Raw genomic sequence first — 6000 nt, 5'->3', positions numbered from 1 at the left:
GGTTAGTTAACCAATAGGGGGTTGGTTAACCAATAGGGGGTTAGTTAGCCAATAGGGGGTTGGTTAACCAATAGGGGGTTAGTTAACCGATAGGGGGTTGGTTAACCAATAGGGGGTTAGTTAACCAATAGGGGTTGGTTAGTAGACCTTTAAAAGCCGAAGTACTTCTTTCCCCACAGATTGGATGACCAGTAGGGCAGGACTCTTTAACAGGAGAGTCACTAAGACAAACTGCACTGCACACCAGAATATTGTTCCTTCCGCCTGGAATCAGATTAGTTTTAACTGAAGCCAGCATGACTTGCAGATTCATAACGCCAGTGTTAGCAGTTTGGGGAAGAGCTTGACCAGTTACAGATACAATTGCTTACAGTAAATACCATTACAAGGAAGGATTCAGAATTAGTTCTTTCCATTCTAAGTGGGCTAGTTCAACAGTTTTGCTGATCTGGTTCCGGAAATCCTTTGTGATGTCTAATCCTAGTATGCAAATATTAGCAATGTGGTGGCTTTGGAACATGTCCAATTCTGCTAGGCTGAACTACATTTCCCAGAAGTCAACTCCTTGTACATTTCCAGTTGAGGTGGCCATAAGATCTGGAGGGTAGGCCTGAAGCAGTAGGCATTATATGGCTTGTACACAATGTCACCTACCAGTCGGCTCACCTGGGAGTGTAGAAAAGCAGTGGGCTGCACTGTTCCACCTTCCCTGAGCCAAGCCCTGGTCACACATGCATGTCAGCTTTGTGACGGATGGTGCCAGTTTCTTCTGCTGGACGCTGTACCTTTAGAGGCTGTCAGAGCTTTCAGTCCACCCTCATGGGTCCAGCTCATGCCTGCGGGTCCCAACTTGTCCTTGCTTTCCCATTTTACAGCCCTTTATAACCACTGCCCATCCCGTTCATTTCAGGTTCTAGCTGCAGATGCTAAGACAACAGCCTTACAGAGCCTCCTTAACTGGCTCCCACAGTTGCATGAGGCCAAATCCCTTAACAAACAGTTCCATTTATACCTACATATACCCATACCTCCAAGTAGTTCTGCTTCTCTGAGTGATCCCTGACTGATAGCAGAATTTGGTACTGGAAGTGGAATGGTTCCAGGGAATGGAATCTTAAAGCTGCATTCTCTCAATTGATTCTGGGCTTTCTGAAATTTGTTGTCTGTTCTGATTAAAGATATTAATGACTATTTCCAGTGGTAACAGGGACACTGACAGTCTGTGGCATCCTCTGGCAAAACCGTTTACTCAGATTATCATCTGTAGATACCTATAATCAGATACCTAGAGAAGGCAAGGCTCTGGGTGACCAAGTACTTGTGGCCACAGATGACTTCGCTAAAAATAGACTATAATGGAGCTAGTTGCTTGTTTCTAAGTGTGCTGGAGAACTTGGAAGAAAGAGAATGATAATCTCAAGGCTTTAAATTCGCCAGCTCAAAGTCCACATAAGGAATCTGAACATTTCTATGGCTGCCCAAAACAAAACCCTGATCTCCTATATACACAGGGAGGGCTAAAATTTCTGAAAAGCACACCCCAAGTCTAACCTGAGTGTGGCTGAATTACAATGCAGATTGAATTGCCTCCCAGGGTCTGTTGTGTTAACATTAGGGCACTGACTAGAGAGAAATGGGATGCAGACAACTGGAAGGGTGCTATATGGGCAGGTTCTAACGAAGCACGCCAAGAACAACATTTCCTAGAATCCTCCTCCCAGTGTAGCTCCCGTTTGGAGGTTGCCAAGGAAAAGAATATCCACAGAGTTTTGAGTGTGGATGTGAATATCCCAAACAAGCAAATTAAGAATTATTTGGATACTTTCGTAACCTAGAAAAAATTCAGTGGGAATAATTTGATTCATAGAACTTATAAACAATGATGTCTGGGTCCTACAAGAATCAATTCATAAAAGATACTGGCACATCTTGATAATAATATGCATCAGGGGCACCTGGGTAGCTCCGTCGTTAAGCGTCTGCCTTCGGCTCAGGTCATGATCCCAGGGTCCTGGGATCAAGCCCCACATCGGGCTCCCTGTTCGGCCGGGAGTCTGCTTCTCCCTCTCCCACTCTCCCTGCTTGTGTTCCCTCTCTTGCTGTGTTTATCTCTGTCAAATAAATAAATAAAATCTTTTAAAAAAATAATATGCATCAGTTGCATTATTATGTTTACCATACATCTGTTTACTACCCTCCACCAAAATCCTGGCTAGAGTAGTGATATCCTTTAAGTTTTTATTGGAGAAATTACAGGTCCTAGAAAACTCCATGCAAAAACATGAATCCTCACACGAGGAAATGGTGCTACGTTCATTCTTCCAATTTTGCATTCTGTAATTAATGCTTGAGCGCCACAGAAGTGAAATATAAAGACACTTTCTACATGGACCCAGAAATGTACTGAGTGATTTTCCCCAAAACCAAACACATTTATACCAGGCATTCAGCTTCCTGCTTGGATATCAGCCCTTTTCTAGGGCAATGGATTTACTTGGTAAAGATTTATTTATCTTAGAAAGAGAGAGCGCACACAAGCTGGAGAGGCAGGGAGAGGGAGAGAGAATCTCAAGCTGAGCGTGGAGCCAGACCACCACCCTGAGATCACAACCTGAGGCGGAAGAAACCAAGACTTGGATGCTTAACGGATAGCCCCACACAGGTGCTCTGGCAATGGATTTATTTTTAATGCCTATGCTAGGTTGTGTGTGCGTGGCTGAACTCTATTTACACCAAGCAGCAAATACGTCCAGCTGAAATACTTAGATACCTTGCAACTAAGTGCATGCATGTGGCCAAATTCTAGCAAATGAGATGAGAGTGGACGTGGCAATGCCAACTTCAGGGAAACCTGCTTTAATGAGAGCTGGCTGAGCCAGGAGGGCCACTGCTGTCCTGGAATGTGAATGTGACAACTGGAGCTCCAGCAGCTATCTTAGACCTTTAGATAATATTGAGAAGAAGACCCATATATGGTAGAGTAGAAAAATAGCACATGAATCATGAATCCGTGAGTTGTCCAACAAGTCCCACACTACGTTTCTGAATTTCTATCCTGTGTAGGCAGTTCTGTGTTCCAATCTGTTAGTAGTAGCCACAATATTTCTTAACTGATATACTTTGTGACCCTGAGGTATGTCCATGTTCCAGGTGAACTAACTGCATTGGGGCTGTTATATATAATGGGATAGTCCAAACCCATTCTACTGTCACCTCCACAAGTGGCCACTGATTTCCTGGGGCGAGAAGGCTATGAGAACTTGGTCTCCTCTCGGGGAGTGGCTGACATCTCCATCTGGAGGCTCATTATTCTGAGCAGCAGTACATCTAAACCTGATTCCCCTTCTCTTCACCTGGTAGCAGGGGTGTGTGCTTTCCCCCTATGTCTCATTTTACTTCCTGCTGTCATGACTCTTTCAGCCCACTGAATTGTGCCTAGACAGGCACTGTAAGCTGTTTCCAAGGATCGAAATGGCAGCATGGCTTGGCCGGGAGCTCCAGGAAGATGGTCTCCCAAGGCTCAGGAAGCCTCAGTGGTCACAAGGCCTCTCCTTACATCTGCTCCTTCCTCCTAAGCTCTAAGAGGTGGTGTGGCCCCTCTATTTCCACTTCTTCCAGTGCTTCAGTTTGGTCTCTTCAAAAGGTACTCATTTTTCCTGATTATGCTAACTTTACACATTCTTAGTAATGAACACCAGTTTTCTTCTCCAGGAAATCCAATTGATTTCCTCTTTGTTCAACAATGTCCATAACATTCTTCCACATCTGTAACAGTCTTCTGGTGTGTATGTCCACACATAATATATCTTGTAAAATTTCTATCTCCCTGTAGAAGGAAGTCCATCCCTACATTTTAAAGCTAGGTGACAGCTTAACTGTAGAGTTCACTTAATTTGAATAGATCAATATAGATTTTTGGTAGAAAGTAGTAGAACCTCCTGACCACATTACAACAATCTTTTCTTAAGAGCAGGGTAGCCTCTCTTCCTCAGATTAAATGCCCTGGACTCAAGCAAAGTTTCCATAAGAATGCAAACTATGCATCTCCCCTTCCAACCCCCAACACTTCTAGTATGTTACCATCCTTCTGTAGTTCAGTTGTCTATATTATGGATAAGCAATCTCAAAATAGCAGTGGCTTAACACTACCATTCATTTCTCACTTTCATTACACGTCCCCTGAAGGCTATCAAGAAATCCCATTTGATCTTACCACTTTTAGGGACTTAGGCCAGCAGACTCCACCATCTTTTAACTAACTCATCAGAACACGGCCTCAGTTGCCTGGGCAGAGGAAGTGCCGGGAGAATCGTGCGTGGGCTTTCCCCACCTCACTGCTTTTCCTGTTTCACTGTCAGAACTAGTCATGTGCTCCATGCAGCTGCTGGGGTGGGGCCGGGAAATGGGTAACACAGAAGAGTAAACAGAGTATTTGGTAAGGAGTAAAGGTTCCTGCCCTAAGTTCTACACAGAACTGGACTGAAATCAGATTTAACACTTAAACTGAATCATCTTACAGTCATTTGAATTAAGAATTTTTAGTTTTCTTAGACACCATTATCTTCCAAGCATATTCGTTTTTATTCCTTGCTTTAATATCAATTTCTTCTATTAAATTTTTTGCCTCACTCCTTTACTGTGCACAATTTACAGAGCTCTAGCAAAGATCTTTCCAGTCTTAACAGCAAGACTAATTCACACAGGCCAATGTAATTACTACTTAGAGGAATTCTGATTTCTTTCCCCCTCCTTGCAATTTGCTTCTGTACCCATGGCACATTTTACCCCCAAAACATGGAAAGTTACAGCATTTCTCAGTTCCATTCTCCCCTCCACACCTAAAATGGTAGGTGTTGTTACTGTTTTATTTAAGATTATTTGACACAGAGAGAGTGTGCGAGTGAGCACAAGCAGGGGGGAGGGACAGAGGGAGAAGGAGAAGCAGGCTTCCCACTGAGCAGGGAGCCCGACTCGGGGCTCGATCCCAGGACCCTGGGATCATGACCTGAGCCAAAGGCAGATGCTTAACAAACTGAACCACCCAGATACCCCCTAAAATGGTAGTTATCCAACTTCTGCTTGGAATGCCGCTGCTGGGAGCCAGAGAGGGTATCCCTGGGACCTCTCTTATCCCACTGGTCAACTTTTGGAGGGGAGCCTTAGTATTCCTACAGCTGGGAATTGTGCATTGGGCTACCGTGCTGTTATCTCGACTTCCTTAAACTGTTCACTGGCCCAGGCAATCTGAAGTACTGGAACAGCAGGTGAATTTTGCTGTTTGGTTCCCTCAACCACCCAGATGCCTCATGCCACATGCCATCTGGTCTCCACCTGGGAAGAGTCGGCTCACTCCTTGGGTTTCCCAATACTCTATCCAAAGTACAATTGTGGTGGTGGGGCTTTCACATCAATTTCATTTTGACAGTAGCTGCAGCATTTCAGGTGGGGTAGAACTGCTGGGAACAGATCCATCTAAAGACCTACCAGGTTACATTAAATTCCTGATTTAATTAAGACAAACTTTTATCAAAAGTAAGGTGATCACACAGGGCAGTGGCAAATACAGCTTATTTTAGAGGAGGTTCCCTTAGACCCTAGAAACCTCAGGAATATGGGCCCGTGAGTCTCACAGACCAGAGGATAGGGTCTCACCAGGTCAGAAAACTTTGATTCTTGCCTTGCCACTGCCCTTTCCAAACTGGAACAAAAGAACAGACGGCAGCAATTTATGCACTTTCCTTTAACCTAATGCCTTCAAACACTGGCCTCTCCCTTTCTTGAGCCAAACTTCTTGTAAGGCCCTATCCTTATCCAAGGAGAGCAGCAGAGTGCCCCAGTATCCCTGAATAATAACTCTGCTTCTGATTTCCCAAGTCTGGAAAGCCCATTTCTCCATATTTAGGTAGGTACCTCTGTTCATCACAGCACTTTATTGCTAGTTTTAATTGCATATTTGCTTATTTACATGGTGACTGTTTAGCTCTCCCACAAGACTGTAGT

Source organism: Callorhinus ursinus, unplaced genomic scaffold, assembly GCF_003265705.2.
Source record: "Callorhinus ursinus isolate GAN/ISIS: 27379988/994484 unplaced genomic scaffold, GSC_fseal_2.0 scaffold86, whole genome shotgun sequence".
Lineage (NCBI taxonomy): Eukaryota > Metazoa > Chordata > Mammalia > Carnivora > Otariidae > Callorhinus > Callorhinus ursinus.
This window is presented reverse-complemented; position numbering follows the sequence as displayed.